The sequence below is a fragment of the Notamacropus eugenii genome, chromosome 2 (assembly GCF_028372415.1).
Source record: "Notamacropus eugenii isolate mMacEug1 chromosome 2, mMacEug1.pri_v2, whole genome shotgun sequence".
Classification (NCBI taxonomy): Eukaryota; Metazoa; Chordata; class Mammalia; order Diprotodontia; family Macropodidae; genus Notamacropus; species Notamacropus eugenii.
This window is the reverse complement of record NC_092873.1, coordinates 92,179,768-92,196,171: the sequence shown is the minus strand read 5'-3', so window position 1 is coordinate 92,196,171 and position 16,404 is coordinate 92,179,768. Positions and strand designations below refer to the sequence as shown.

Genomic DNA, 16,404 nt, shown 5'->3' with positions numbered 1-16,404 from the left:
AGGACTCCATGAAGTCTGCCTACCTTACCCTATCTATGCTCAGCTTTCTTTATCACTTTGAATATCCATGAGTTTGGAACTCTCACTAGTGACTCCAAGGGAAAACATATTTAAACTCTCCAGCCTTTCTCAGCAGCCGTATTCTACATCTGATAACTCCTCATTTTCTTTTCCAATCATCTCCCTGCTTCTGACTCATTGTCTTCCCTTTGAAGGCAGCCCCTGGAATGACAGGAAAGAGCAAAACTGTCTCTAGGCAAAAATGATGAAAGTCTGGTGGCCTATGGAAAGCATTTGGTGTTCTACCTGCTCTTCTTGAGCAATAACCCTTGGTCTGGATATTTCCCTTTCCTTAGTCAAAACTAAGTCATCCTATGCCCTAACCCTTCACAGTCCTGCTCCCTACTTCTTTATGTAACAACTGGGGAGTGTCTTAAACTAACTGGCTGGCTAACTATCCACCTCATCCTTAACACATGTATTTTCATGGAGGTCTTCTAGAAATAATACCCCCTTAGATTTCAAATGGGGCAGTTAGATGGCATAGTACATGGAGTCACAGGCCTAGAGTCAGGAACATGAACTCAGCTTCCTGAGTTCAAATCTGGCCTCAAACACCTATTAGCTATGTGACCCTAGGCAAGTCACTGACCCTATTTGCCTCAGTTTCCTCATCTGTAAAATAGACTGGAGAAGGAAATGGCAAATTACTCTAGTATCTTTGCCAAGAAAACCCCATATGGGGTCACAAAGAGTCAGACACAACTGAACAACAACATAGTTCTATTCTAATCCAACTGACCTTTCTGTCCCTCACACATGGCATCATCCTCTATGCCTGGAATGCCCCTTTCTCACCTTCACCTCTTAGAAACCCTGGTTTCCTGCAAAGCTCAAATACCATCTCCTACATGAGGCCTTTTGTGATTCCTCAGCTTCCCTCCTAAAAAACTTGTATATATTTTATATATTTGTATGTATACTGTATATATTTTATATGTACTGTGTATACATATTTGTATATACTTTGTCTATATTTGTCATGTCATCTCTCTGATAGATTAGAAATTCCTTAAGGTCAAGGATTGTTTTATTTTTGTCTTTGGATCACAAGCCCATAGCACATAGTAGATACCTGTTGCTTGGTGAGTGACTGATTGACAGTGGTGGTTGGGTTTAAGTTGAGCTTTGAAAGATGGGTCAGAATTGGAAGGGCTGAGAGGAGGTGACAACACCTTCCAGGAAATGGGAAATAAAGAAGTTAGTGACAATAAAAGTTCCTTAGTTTGGAGGGAATGCTAACTGCAGGCTTAAAGAGTCCCTTACCCCCTAATCTGGAGGGAGTAGCTGGGAAACTACCTATACCCAGAGGATTTTCCTTAGTGCTGTGGCCAGGGACTAGAGGCCAAGTCTCTTAGACCTTTGGCCTTATACTCTATATCCTTACCACTCTGACCTAAGCTCTGCATGGGTCCTGTGATGCATCCCCAGAAAGGTTTCAGTTCCTCTCCGGGACCCAAAATTGGACAATTGGAAATTGCAAAGCCATTCTAGGAAAGTCCTAGATTGAATAGAGAAGAAACCGCTCTATTCAGTGAGCTTGTATTATAGCACTAGGTCTTTCCAACTACAAAGAAATAATGGAATGGGTGACTTTTCTGAATCCTTAGCATTCTGCAAGGCCTCAAGCTCACAAGAATCTCAAGAGGTCATCGCACCTATCCTTCCACCTCCAAGCAAGTTGACACTTGGCCTGGCCCAGTTAGGTCACTGTCTTTTCCCTTCAAAGTCTTCAGACACTTGGTAATAATGTTCCAATATATCATGCCTCTTGTTATTCAGTCACTTACTTGTGTCTAACTCTTCGTGACCCCATGAATCTCTGCTGTCCCCTTTTCCTTTTGCCTTAAATCTTTCCCAACACCAAGGTCTTTTCTAGTGAGTCCCGTCTTCTCATTATGTGACCAAAGTATTTAAGCTTCTGCTACAGTATTTGACCTTATAGTGAATCGCCTGAATCAATTTCTTTAAGTATTGACTGATTTGATCTCCTTATTGTCCATAGAACTCTCAAAAATCTTCTCCAGGATCACAATTATGCTTCTTAGAACCCAGAAATTCTTCTCAATGTCCAACAAATTCCTCTTGCTTAACCTCTTACTTGGTCTAATTATGGCTGTACATGTTGGCAAGTGTACCATAGTTGGGGAGAAGACAGAACAGGGGGGAAGTAAAAGAAATGACTAGAATCTCAGTGCCAGGCTGGGCAAGGCATTTGGTTTTTGTTGTTCAGTCATTTCAGTTGTGCCTGACTCTTTGTGACCCCATTTAGGGTTTTCTTGACAAAGGTACTAGAGTGTTTGCCATTTTCTTCTCCAGCTCATTTGACAGATGAGGAAACCGAGGCAAACAGGGTTAAGTGACTTGCCCAGAGTCACAGAGCTAGTAAGTGTCTGAGGCTGGATTTGAGCTCACTGTCATCTAGCTGACCAGCAGCATTTGAACTCCTATACATTTTTCCTTTATACTGCCACAATCAGCACAGCTTTTGCTTCCAGTAAGTAACTATGATTAGAATGAAGAGCCCTCTCTCTCTCAACACAACGCAGCACCCCTGCACTATAAGGAGATCAATAATCTTCTGCTTTATCCTTCCTAGGGCTTGTTCTAGGCATAAATGAAATAGACAACTGTCTATTCAGTGTTATTCAAAGGATGTCACACAGCACCAACCTGCAAAACACATCTAGTCTGGCAGTGCTTTCCTCTCCCATCTTCTCTGAAATCTGTTCTTGTTCAGTCATTTCCAACTTTTCATGACTACATTTGGGGTTTTCTTGGCAAAGACACTGGAGTGGTTTGCCATTTCCTTTTCCAGATGAGGAAACTGAGGCAAACAGGTCACAAAGTATCTGAGGCAGGATTTGAACTTAGGTCCTCCTGACTCCAGGCCTGACACTCTATCCACTGTACCACCTTGCTGACTGGAACTTACAGAGTGTGAAAAGGAGTAATGTGTAGCAAAAGTCTAGAAAGGTAAGTTGGAATCAGGTGGTAAGGGACTTTAAATGCCAAACAGAAGAATGTGCATTTGATTCTTGGGGCAATGAGGAGTCACTGGAGCTTACTGAGCAGGGGAGTGACCTCACTGGACTGCCCCAGCCTGTAGCTAGCTTGTACTGCCTTTTGAAGTCCACTTTAAAATTTCAGTGTGAGAATTTATACCTCAGAGATTAGGACTTGATTTATCTTTTCATCAACTGCCTAGGCTTAAGAAAGTGTGGAGAAAGTGTTCTTAAAAGTGTGTTGTACCCATTTAGCAGTCCTTTCCCTGCTGATCTCCCCCCTTCTCTGACTTCCTATATAGTTTTCTTTTCAGTACTCACTATGCCAATTACTACATGCTGTCATGCATTATTATATCACTATTTTGTCCCTATCCGAAGTTAAGTGGTGCAGTGGATAGAGTGCCAGGCCTGGAGTCAGGAACACTCATCTTCCTGAGTTCAAATTTGGCCTCACACACTAGCTATGTGACCCTGGGCAAGTCACAGTTTGCCTCAGTTTCATCATCTGTACAATAAGCTGAAGAAGGAAATAGCAAAGCACTCTAGTATCTTTGCCAAGAAAACCCCAAGTGGGGTCACAAAGAGTCAGACACAGTTGAACTGGACTGACTTGGTTCTCACTGTATGTAAAAAACAATCATAACTTTGTAGTATTTTAGAGCTACAAGGAATCTTCATTGATCATCATCGTTAGTCCAACACTTTTCTTTGCACATGTGAAAACTGAGGTCAGAATGAGTTGGCCAAGGTTCCAAGGCCAGTGAGTGGAAGGGCTGACGCCAGAACCCAGGTCTTCTGACATCAAATTCAGTGCTTTTTCCAGTCACTACAAGATGTTGCCTCCATTCTATCCCCAAACACATTCTGGGAGTCTGGAGGGTAGATACAGCATCTTACATTCCTCTGTGATCCTCCTTTGTACCCAGAAGGCTAGTGCGAAAGTGGTAGCTGCTGAAGTTATTAAATGGAGAAAGGGAGTCGAGTAAGAGGAGCTCAGGGAGGATAGATGCTACATAGCATTCACATGTCTACTTTTGCTGACTGTGCTTCTATTTTACACGAGGAGCCACTTCCTTCTTACTGATGTTGTGTAACTGCTGGATTTATTTGTTTATTTATTTTTTTCTAGTTTTGATTTGGGAAATTCTAGTGATGCCCAAAGCACATTCCTGGATCCGGCTCCAGTTGATAGAACATAGGGCAGCTAGTCCACCAGCTGGGCCTTGTGAGAACTTTTCTTCTGTATTCTTTACTGCGCAACCTAGTAGACTCCACTTTTATGATGAGAATTTGGAAACGATGCATAATCCTTTGCCAAAAAATATCTCTACCACCAGGAGGCCACATGCCTGAACTCCCATTCTGGAACCAGTCATTTGAGTTTAAGGCGTTGTTATTACTGGGAATAAGTTCAAGTGTAGGTGCCTCTGAGAGGGTTAGCACATTTTTAAGCCTTTCTTATTCACTATCACTATAGTGTGAATCAATTTATCAATCAATAATCATTTATTAAGAACCTACTATGCTTTAGGTGTAAGGTGGAGCAGTGGATAAGAGTGTTGGTCCTGGAGTCAGGAAGACTTATCTTTCTGAGTTCTCTGACTAGCCATGTGACCCTAGGCAAGTTGCTTAACTCTGTTTGCCTCAGTTACTCATCTGTCAAATGAAATGGAGAAGGAAATGACAAACCACTCCAGTATCATTGCCAAGAAATACCCAAAGGGGGTCATGAAGAGCGATGCGACTGAAACAACTGAAGCACCACCACAACAAATGTGCTAGGAATTATGGGTAAAAATTCAAAAGAGAGCTAATTCTTGACTCCAAGGAGTTCCTATTGGAGGGATAGAACCTATTCACAGATATGTAAATATAGGCTCTACCCAAAATAAATATAAAGTCATAGGGGGACAGAGGGTAATAACTTGGGGAATCAGGAAAGGCCTCTTGAAAGAAGTGATATTTTGATGAAAACTTTAATTAAGGAATTTTCCAAGGATACAGTGGAGCACAGGGCAGTTAAGTTTTGTTGACATTCAGGCATAAGGTGCTGCCTAGGGAAGACCGGCCTGAGGGAAGCCCTATAGTGGAATGTTCAGGGCAGCATGGAGCTGGTATAGGGTGGGTAATACAAGAGCGGAGAAGATGGCAGAAATGAGATGTGGGAGAGCACCAAAATCCTTCATCCATCTCACAATTTTGTCTGCTTAACACATGTGTAGTGCATATTACAGGATTCATCTGGGACCATGACTAAAGGAAAAAAGCTGCAGGTAAGGCAAACACCCCTAGGTGGAGCCCACCCCCATGTCTTCCAAGCCTGGCCCAGTCACCAGTTGGAAAGTTGGGGACTTGGACTTTCTTGAGGTAATGACTAAGTGGGTCAGACAATAGCCTGGTTTTTAAGGCTTGTCACCATTTCCTACTCCAGCATAAGAATCCTCTGCTCTAGCCAGGCCAGCCTACTGACCTCACTCAGCAATTGGTTATCAAGTGCCTATGTACACACTATTCATGTCTTATTCTTCTTTCCTTGGCAATCTCTTCCCCCTCTCTTTCCACCATTCTGCAGCCTCCTTATCCTTTAATAACAATTAATATTTACATTGGCAAAGGAAGGTTTACAAAGCACTTTCTTTACAACAATTCTGTGAAGTAGAAAATGCAATGTTGGGGCAACCAGGTAGTAGTGCAGTGGATAGAGCGTCAGCCCTGGAGTCAAGAGGCCCAGAGTTAAAATCCAGCCTCAGACATTTCCTAGCTGTGTGACCCTGGGTAAGTAACTTAACCTGGTTTGCCTCAGTTTTCTCATCTGTAAAATGAGCTGGAGAAGGAAATAGCAAACGACTCCAGTATCTTTGCCAAGAAAACTCCAAATGGGGTTAGGAAGAGTCAAATATGATGGAAAAAAACTGAACAACAGAAAATAAAATGTTATCCTTATTTGTAAACAGAGGATTAAGGACCTCCTCAGGGTCACCTAAATGTCACAGCCAGGATTCAAGCCCTTCAAACCCTGGTCTTCTAACTCTCATATATACCATACTATCTCTCCAGACTTAGCTCAGGTCTTTTCCCCAAAATAAAGCCTTCCCAAAACATTTTGGTCATCATTGGCTTCTGCCTTTTCAGAACTCTTATAGGGCTTACTTGGCTTCCATTTAATTACTGACTGCTATGTATCATGTCTCATATTGTTGTCTTAAATTGTGGTGAACTTAGGTCTACCCAACCAGCTCCTCAAGGGCAGACAGATCTTTATACTTCTTTATAATCCTTTAGTCACCTCTCTCAGGGCATTTTCTCAAACATTCTGAAAGCACTTTGACTGGTCCCTTTCCCTTTTGCCCCCTTAACTCCCTACCTATTTATACATAGGTTACAGTCTCCCCAACAGAATATAAGTTTCTTGAGGACAATTGCTTTGCATATAGTAAGCACTTAATAAATGATTGTTGAGTTGACTACAAGGTGGTCAATAAATCCTGCTGCATGAAAGGGGGATGAGATGAGATGTCTGTGGCACTCAGCTGCTGACAAGTTAGCTCTTCTTCATACTTTTCTCATTACTGAGAACAATAACCAATCAATATCACCATTCCCTTGAAGCTGACATCAATCAATTTCCCTATGACTCCAACCTCTGTTCTTTCTGACTTCCCTCTTTAAAACATTCTTTTCTGTCCATTGTTGCCCAATATGCGTTATTTTCCCCTGGAATGCCAACTCCTTGAGGTTAGAGATTGTCTTGCTTGTATCTATATCTGCTCAGCACAGTACCTGGCACAGAATACATTTTAAAAAATCATGGATTTATTCATTCACATTTGTGTCTTCGTAGCCTCTTTAGGGGAAGGAAAGGTTTAAGAAAATTATTTCTATTTAAGGGGTACCAAAACGTGAGATCCAGAAGAAGCAGAGAAAAATTTATCTGTGTATGAATGGAAGAACTAAAAGAAAAACCCTGGACTGAAAGAAAGGGACCTGAGGTCCCAGCATAAGCATTCTCTTCACATTACCCATGACAGGTGAGTATCCAGCCCCTGCCTGAACTCCTCTAGTGAGTGGCGTGCGACCTCACAAAGAAGCCAATTCCCTTTTCCTCAGCCAGAATTATGCTTGTTCCTCATGCTGCTTCCCCATAGGAAAATAATTTCAAAGTAGAAAACCAAAAGCCGGTCAGATCACATGTGAACTGTTGTGTTCAGTTCTAGGTGTCATGTTTTAGGAAGGGCATTCATACTGAGGAGTTCCCAAGGGAGGGTGATGAAGATTTTGAGTTCCTGCTGGATGAGAAATGGTTGAAAGAACTGAATAAGTAAGGTGAGCTATCTTTGTAGTAAGAGTACAGACTCTGGAGTCAGAGAATGGGGGTCTAAATCCTACCCCTGATGCTTACCACTTGTGTGATCTTGGGCAAGTCACTGAAACCCCCTGTGCCTCAGTTTCCTCATCTGTAAAATAAGCTCTAGATCTATGATCCTATGATAAGTAAATACCTGAAAGGGTATCACATAAAAGAGGTGCTACACTTGTCCTACTTGCACTAAGAGGCAGAACTGGGAGCAATGAGCAAGTTGTCAAGAGGCAAAATGCTCTTTGGTATAACCAAGAGTCCTCCTGACAAACAGAGAGACCCCACAGTGGATCTTCTTGGGATGCTGATGATCTCCCTCACTGGAGATCTTAGGGCAAAGGCTAGATGAGTGCTTGCTGGGTATTTTGCAGAGGGCATCCAACTAGATGGCCACCGAATTCCCTTCCAAATCCAAGATTCTGTGATCCTATAATTCATTCAAACTCAGTACAAGCCGAGACTTATCAACTCAAGCCCTTTTCAGGATACTAAAAGTCTCTGAAAGTACAGATGCTCTTGTTTTCATAAACATCCATCCTGACTTTATATCCAAAAAGCCGCCCAGGAAAACAGGGCAATGGGAGCAACCTAATCTAGGACATGGATGAAAGGAACTGATCCCAAACCATTATCCTTATACCATATTCCCAGGAGAGCTCTGTCTTTAGTGAGCTAGCTCCAGGAGGTTTTAGGCTGATACTTGAGGGAGTGCCTCAAGTATAGGGCAGGAGCAGGGGTGAAGAGTAGAGAAAGACTAGGGTAGAAGGAAAGGAGAATTTCAGAGATGGTAGCCCCATTACTAGGGTTTTATCCAAGTGATTTTACCCTATTTTTACTCTAGTGATACCCTATCACTAGGCCTCCTTTCCCTCCATACAGAAGAAATAAATAATTTCCCTTCCAAGAAAACAAAAGGTCCTTCCACATTTGACATATTAATAGACCTAGGTAGCATTATATAATAATATTTATCTATTTATAGCCCCTGATAGGTTTTAACCATAATGTAGTGGAAAAATACTGGATGAGGAGGAAAACAGAGATTCTACTTCGCCTTGGCTGTCTGACTTTAGGGAAGTCACTCTCCCCACCCTGGGTCCCAGGAGAATGATGATAGTAATTGTCCCACTACTTACCTCAACTGTTGTAAGGAAATTGCTTTGTAAACCTTAAACTCAATAGCAATATGTTATCATTACTACTCCAAGTCTGTGTGGTAGGCAAGGGAAACATAATTAACTGTTTTACCAATGATTATAGTCCTTATCTGTAGAGGTTCACATTATCCTCGGAATTGATTTGCATTGTACTGAATTGAAATGAAATGAAATGAAATGAATTGCAATGTACCACAAGGATAATGCTCAATGAAAATTGAACAGTGGGCATCAAAAGTGATGAATATGAGAATATTCACTCTGTGTGTGTGTGTGCGCATGTGTGTGTGTGTATATGTATGTGTGCATGTACGTGTGCATGTGTGTGTGTGTGTGTGTGTGTGTGTGTGTGTGTGTGTGTGTGTGTGTGTAGGCAGCAGGGAGCAATGAGATGGCTGATCCAGAGGGGTGAGTTGGAGTAAAGGAAAAGCAGGGAGCTGGCAGTGGGGGCGCACTGGGGTGACCAGAAGGCCGGGCACTGTGGCTATGGGCAGGTGCCTTCTTCTCTTGGCTCCCTCTGCCGGGGCCAGCCAGCTGGTTAGAAACAAAAACAAACACCAGAGATGCAGGTTCCTGCTGTTAACAGCTTCAAACCACTGGAGGAAAACTCCAAATAAATATAATTAGAAACTTGTAAAAACGTCCTCTTTGTAAACCTGTTCCCTAGGGACCCTTGGACTCCCCCTCTCCCCAAACCTAATACACATAAACGGCCAGTCCACCCCCATCCGAGGACCTTGCTGTCCAGGTTCCCCAGTCAGGCTCTTCGTTTACGTGGCTTACCCACTAAGCCAGCTCCCCTTCTCTAGTCCTTTCTTCAACGTGTCTCCATAGGTCTCTGGAGACCAAAGAGTTCTGAGGTCTGGGTATCCTGAAGGATAACTCTTATGGCCAAAGCCCCCAAACTCACGTTTCTATGGCCCTGGTTTTAGTTTAGTCCAGGTTTAAAGTAAAGGCACTGGGGCTATTCTGAGATCCCTAACCTCATGCCAGTTTGTGAAGTCAGTTCAATTCAATACAGATGAATTAAGTGAATAGTGACAATCTGTTAGGGGTTGGGGTAGGGAGAGCCTCCTCTCATGAAGCTTATAGTCTAGTAGGAGATAATGAGTCTACAGTGATAACCATGACACACAATGTTACAGGATAAGTACATCAGAAAGGTGCAGAACCAAGTGCTCCATGAGGTCCTGGAGGGTGTATGAGGTGGGGGGAGTGTGTGTGAATCTTTATTGACAGGAAGGATCAAAGAGAGCTTCCTGGAGGAGGTGGCATTTGAGTTGTAGGAACTTGGAAGGAGAAGAGAAGGAAAGAAACTTAAAGGAAAGGGCATGAAGAAAGGCATACAAAAAAGGGGGACAGAAAATAATCCAGTTTAACTAGAGTGTGGTGTTTCGAAGAGAGAAATCTGAAATAACATTGGAAAGCCAGAATAGTGCCAGGTTGTGAAGGGCCTCGAATGCCAAGCAGAAGTCAGCAGCCACACAAAAAGGCAAACAGCAGGGAGTGAGGAGAATGGAAAGGCAATACTGACATAACACTGCTTAAAGGTTTGGCCTGGGGCTTAGTGTGGGCTCTGCACTCAGGGACCCATCCTCTAATTATCCATGCTGAAGAGTCCTGCTCTGAATCCTGTTCAGCTTCCAGGGCCCATGTATTTCATTTCTATTTTCTAATCCCACAAGAAAGAAAGGAAGAAAGAAAGAAAGAAAAAGGAAGGAAGGAAATGAAGACATAAGAAAAAATGTTTAAAAGAGTCTTTTCAATAGGAAGCTGTGGGCATTAGGAAATAATGAGTATTATTAGGTAGTTGGGATGGGGGAGGACCCAGGGTGAGGAGGAGGCATATACAAGTGAGTCAGATTTAATAACAAATGCCATCAAATACAAAGAAAAGTCAGGTAGGATTTCTGATTTCTGGAGAGAGGGAGGAAAGAAGAAAGAAATAGGGAGGGGGAAAGGGAGAGAGAAAGAGAAAGGGAAAGAGAGATGGAGGAGAGGAAGAGATGGAGAGATAGAAGGGAAGAAGAAAGGGAGAGAGAAAAAGAGGGAGAGAAAGAGGAAGGGAGAGAGAAGAGGAAGAGAAGGAGGAAGGGATGAAAGGAAGAAGAAAGAAAGGGAGGGAGGAAGAAAGACAAGGAGAAAGAGAAAGGGAGGGAGGGAGAGAGAGAGATTATATGTATAGGTGTTCGTGTTTATGTGTGAATGTATATAAGCACACGTGCATGCATTGGATTGGTTTACGTTCAGTGGTGGGAAAAGAAAGTTAGGGAACCTTGACAATAAATTCAAACTTCTACCATCCTTTCACACAGCAGCAAGAAAGATTTAGACTAGTTATGAAAAGAACTTCCAGTTTCCCATAGAAGGCTCCATCTCCATCCTCTGGATTTACCCAAACCAAACTTGCTTTAGCAGCAGTTCTGAATGCCATCTGGATAGCCAGGATGAGGGGGAGGGAGGTCAGCTGGGAAAAGGGTTAATCTGGTGAGGCAGAGTCAAAAGAAGGAAGGGAAAGTTTGGCCGTACCCACTGTTTCCCAGATGAATCCCTCCCTATAGGCTGTCTCCCCTTGTTAGAACATGAGCTCCTTGAGAGTAGGAGCGGTCTCGCCAGGGCTTAGCACAGTATTGGGCACGTAGTATGCACATAATAAATGCTTTGTCGTCTATTCATGATGTCCATCCACCTCCTTCTCCTTCCCCCCCCCCCCCCACATTCCTACAGTGTGTTGGCCTGAGGTTTCTGATGATCTGTTTCTTCTCCAGTTCTAGGAGGTTATTAGCCGTTTTTTTTTTCTTCTCTCTGATTCCAAAGCCTCAGAATTCTTGATGAGAGAATTCTTGAAAGGAATTGTGGTAGAGTAGGAAGACAGATCAAGAGAATTGGGCTTAGGGTCCTGGCTCTGCCATTTACTGGCTATGTGACCTTAGGCAACCTCTTTCGAGGCCTCAGTTTCCACATCTGTAAAATGGACGTAGTGATAATTATGCTACTCACCTCCAGGGTTGTGGGGGAAAGTTATTTGAAAATTTTAAAGCACATTTGAGTCATTATTTTCACTGTCATTTTTGTTATTATTACAGAAGCAGTTTTAGGTCTCTTGGGGGCATCATCATCCTCACTAGCTGCTCAAGAACTCTCAATTTTAAAGGAGATCTTTCTCATAAGTTCTGTTTTTGAAGTACTAAGGGAGGGGAGGAAAGAAGGACATAGAAAAGAGGGACATAGCCCATGCCTGGGGGTGAGGATCAGGCAGGAGATTATCCAACACTATTCTCAAAGGGACTTCAAACCTCCTTCCCTTTTGGTTTTCAGCACTGAAGCTAACCATTCTACTTCCTTGCTTTTTCAGATGAAACAAAACTCATACTGCTGTACTTCCTTTTTCTTCTCACCCCCTAACACTTTGAACACACATGCACACGCACGTTCACACACACGCCCTGACGAGCACACACCTCACATTCCCAACCTCACAAACACGGCCCTCTCTTTTTACAACAGGTCCCAGCTGCACTCGCTTGCAACCAAAACCGGTTCTCATGCACTCAGATCCCTAAATGCTTCGAAAACAGCCCTTGTTTGGGGCTTGCGGATAACTTTCCTTCTCTACCTTTAGAGCATTCTGACTTCGAGCCCTCTGATGAGGACTGAGAAAACTCAGGCCTCTGAGTTTTCTCCTTTTACTCAACTATGCAGGTGGGGAGGGGGCCAGGAAGAAATTGAGAGAACCTTCCTAGACCATCCTTGCTTTACCTCTCCCCACCCTTCCCCCAACCCTCACTCCCCAGGGATTATCACCGAGAGGGCAGAGACTCAAGGGAACCCCTCAAGAATTTCCAAGAAACTGTCCTTCCATCCCTGGTGGAGAGGTGTCTTTTTAAAAAATATTCTCTTCCTGCCTCAAATTCCTACCCATCCCTTAAACACACAAGAACTTACAAGAAAGCATCCCTATCCGTGTTGAGAGCTCCTAAGCAGCCATAAGCCTGGCGATATCCCCAAGAGGCCCAGCCTTGGGAGCTGCTTGTTTGAGGATCAAGAAGAAATCATAGGGGTTGGAGTCAGAAAAGGAAATGGCTCCCCTGGTCCAACTGGATGGAGAGTGGGGGAGGGGAGGAGAAAAACTGACCCTCAGCAAACTCCAAGCCACAAGTGGATACGGGGGAGAGGGGTCCTTTGGAGAATAGTGAATAGTGGGACAAAGTAGGAAGGGCCTAACAAGAGTCTTCCACTTAGATGCTTAATACTGGTTGAACTGAAATAAAATTGAATCTTGATGTTGGAGGCCTAACCTTTCCCTTAGCAGACTGTCCTGCAGATGGCACTCAGGGAAATGAAGGGATTTGGGTAAGTTGAGAGTCTAGAGTTGGGGATCCCAGCAACCTCCATGCCCATAGACTGGACTCTAGGAATATTTCATTATGGGTGCTTCCCTCCTTCCATCCTGGCCCCACGGGGGCATAAACACTTAGAAATCAGCTGTCCTTGAGGCCACCCTTACTTGCTGACATAGTTATGGTTTTCATTTCATATTTCAGAGGGAGGGGTGGGAGGAACAGTCCCCTCACTGTAAGGCCCAGCCACAGGAGCTGAGTGAAGCAGGGAGGAGAGGAAACAGCCACATTAAAGAGGGAGAGAGGGGTGGGGGAGAGAAAGAGACACATACACATAGACCCAGACAGAGACTGGAGAGACACACATAGAGACACACAGAGACAGAGAGACACTGTTTGAACACTTCCTCGAAAAGTGGCCTCTTTCGAGGTCCCAAAGACTTGTCTCGTGAAAGCATTAAATACCTTATCAAAAGCCTACCGATAATAAGGAGAAAAAAACAACAAGGTAAACTCTAATCCTGTGGAACCAGAGCCGGCAGCGTCAGGGGAGGAGCTTTCTCAGGAGGCCAGGAGACCTTTTCATTCAGCTGTAACCTGAGCCTTACAGAAGGATTATGTCTTTTTAACTGCACCCCCCCCCCCCAAGCAAATTAATGCTTTTAAGTTAACAATTATCTCAGTTATCCAGTCAGCCTACTTAAAATACATACACATACACTTGAAAACACTCAAAACCACATACTCAACATGCGTTCACGTTTGCACTAGTATGCATCCACTATGTGGCCACTCACTTGTTCACATACGTTCACATGCCTTGTATTTATTTGCACTCACACTTCATACACCCATATTCACTCAAACACACTAAAACACACCGATGACGAATAACAGTCATGGAATAATAGGGCTGGAAAGGACCTTCTAGGTCATTTAGTCTATCTCTGCCCCCTGCAGTCCCCCTAACCCCCACTATGGTCCCCATTGTGGAGATGGGAGAACTCAGGTCAAAAGAATAGGAGTGATTCCCATTATTAATTATTAATAATAATTAGTTAATAATTAAGTTATTAATTAATAACATGGCCAGGACTAGAACCCAAGTCTTCTGACTCCCAGTCTGATCTTTTTCATTAAAAAAAAACCCCAAAAACCACAAACTCATAGCTAGCTAGGAAGACCAGCCTTGGCAAAATTGTGAAGCAGGCAAAATTTATCTTGAGCTCTACCAACCTCCCCTTTTGGTTCTAACAACTTTCTGATCCCTTTCTCCCCCTTTACATCCCCCCCCCCCCACTCCCACTCCCCGTAGTCCCTAGGCTTCCCAGTGTTCTCAGCAGCAGAGCTGAAAGGAGGAAAGGGAATGACAAACTAATTTAGACTAAAGTGTTAGTGACTTAATATGCTACTCCTCCCAGGGGGTATTTGCATCCTAAAAGAGGACCAAGACTTGAACAATACTTAACCCAAAGGGATAAGCCACTAATAATAGAGTTTCAGGCACTGGTGGTACCTCAGTGGGAGAGATACTCTCAACGGCCCCTCCCAAATCATACTACACAGATTGGTTCTGCTTACATTCCCCTAGCCTGTAGGTTTTATCAGCTCTGTTCTCCTGCAAGCATCTGCCCTACAGAAATAAAGCCCAGAGGACCACCCCCCCCAACACCTGCACCCCCAAGTTTAGGAAACCTGCTATTAAATACATCTGTGCAAGCTGGGCTCAGTTCTGAGAGCTTCCTGTCCAAGGTAGTAGAAATTGAGGGGCTGTCAAAGGCTGCCGGGGAACTAATTAGTGAAGCCAATCCCACTTCACTAGAACTCCCAGCTCCTGGGTGCTAGACTCAAAGATCAGGGACAAAGTAGAAGCTCCAGGAACCCCAAACTACCTCAAGAAAAGTGTCAGCTCCTGAGCAGTGTGAAAAGTCAATCACCCAGAGTCCTGGAGATGGAAACTATCTTTGAAACTGTATCTCTTTGAGGACAAAATAGTATCCTTCACATTTGTGGATCCTTCAAAGCACCTAGTAGAGTAACTCTCCTGTACATCATTAGTGCTTAGTTAAGATTTGCTGAATGAATGAATGAAATCTTTTAAGTGGTATGGGGGTGGGGTGGGGTGAGGGATTGAATCCTTCCAACCCTGGAGATCTGGGGAAGCTCCCAAGGCCCTTGGTGACACCTGCCCCATCCAGTGGTTTCCATCTGGACCATCTGTCAGTGTAAACCCTGAGGATATGCTGCACCCCACTCATTCTTCCTCCCCCCCCCCCATCCCCCAGGCATTGGTCCACATCAGACACTGGCTCCAACTTGAAAGAGGCCCTTATCTTGTCTCTAGATTATTGCATGAAATCTGTTCCTTCCTTCAGACTAAACTCCCCTGCTAATTCCATGTTATGAGTAAGTCAGCACGCACTACAAAAGCCAGCTTTGTTTATGAAAACGCAAGCAAATCCATAGTGGGGAGAGGGGTTGCTTCCAAGCTGGGAGACGGCTATGGTGGTGGCTGTGGTGGCTGCCAAGGAGCAAGAATTGGGGAGCAAGAATTCGAGAGAAGGTGGTTGGGAGTTAGGATGGGGTGTGTGAGGTGGTGGTGGGAGGGGAGTACTGGTAATCTGACAGCTGCAGATCTTCAGGGAGGGGGTTACTCTTTCATGAATGGGTAGTATTTTGTGAAGCTAGCTAGAGGAGGGGGGAAGAGCTGAGCTGAATGTTCCAACCTTTTCTGTTCAGTTTGGTGGGAATTTGTCCTTTTCAATAAGTGTACTCTACCTCATACTTAAAAGACTTTCCCCTCATCTTAATTCCCCCTCCCCCACTCATATTCATAACACACATCAGATTCAGGTTAAAATTGAAGTTACTCAGGGCTCCGAGACACACAGCAGACACTCCCAGACATACAGGCTTCCCTAACTTTCAAGTTCAACTTTCCCCTTTCACCTTCCCTGGGCTACTCCAGTCGGGCCCCAGAGTAGCAAGGTAGAGTTACCACTCCAGTTCAAACCCTAGCCTGGAGGTGTTTTCTTTTCCTCCAACTTCAACCCCCTACCCCACCCCCCTCACACCCAGGAGGACATGGAGATGGGGGAGGGGAGGGATGTCTTGGGAAGAACTGTCCTCAGGCCAGAGTGGCTGCTGCACCGATGGAGCTGCTCAGCCTGGAGAGCTGAGAAAGGATAAGCCAGGGGGCTCCAGGTTTGGGGGCTGGAGGCCTTTCTTGCCCCTCTGTCTCTAATTCCTAGAGGGATCTGTCAGAGCTCCCAAGACTGGAATTTTACTTTGTTATTTCAATGAAATTCTGACCTGGATTTAAATGGAATTGGAAACCCGAGGCCTTAATAAATAAATATTATGATAAGAAATGAAAGCCATACAGGACGAAAGAGATTTCCCCTCGAAAGAGACTGAAACTCAACATTCTTCTTGGAGCCGGCATCACAAAGATTTTTCTTCTCCCTTTCAGCCCCCTGTCC

The 16,404-nt window shown here is 44.1% G+C and overlaps 1 protein-coding gene and 1 long non-coding RNA gene across 6 annotated transcripts in view; one reads left to right on the top strand and one right to left on the bottom strand.

Moving 5' to 3' along the window:
* The window catches only part of LOC140525991 (uncharacterized), a 75,403-nt gene that overhangs the window by 52,137 nt on the left and 6,862 nt on the right, over nt 1-16,404 (top strand). Inside the window, exons 4-5 of one of the 2 annotated variants that reach the window (XR_011974183.1) lie at nt 6,956-7,096; nt 7,277-7,391. This is a non-coding gene — a long non-coding RNA (uncharacterized lncRNA). Of the gene's footprint in view, nt 1-6,955; nt 7,097-7,276; nt 11,254-16,404 lie in introns of those variants that run through there. The other variant, XR_011974186.1, reaches the window with a different exon arrangement.
* The window catches only part of SCUBE3 (signal peptide, CUB domain and EGF like domain containing 3), a 53,408-nt gene that overhangs the window by 35,027 nt on the left and 1,977 nt on the right, over nt 1-16,404 (bottom strand). The gene's annotated exons all lie outside the window — the stretch shown is intronic.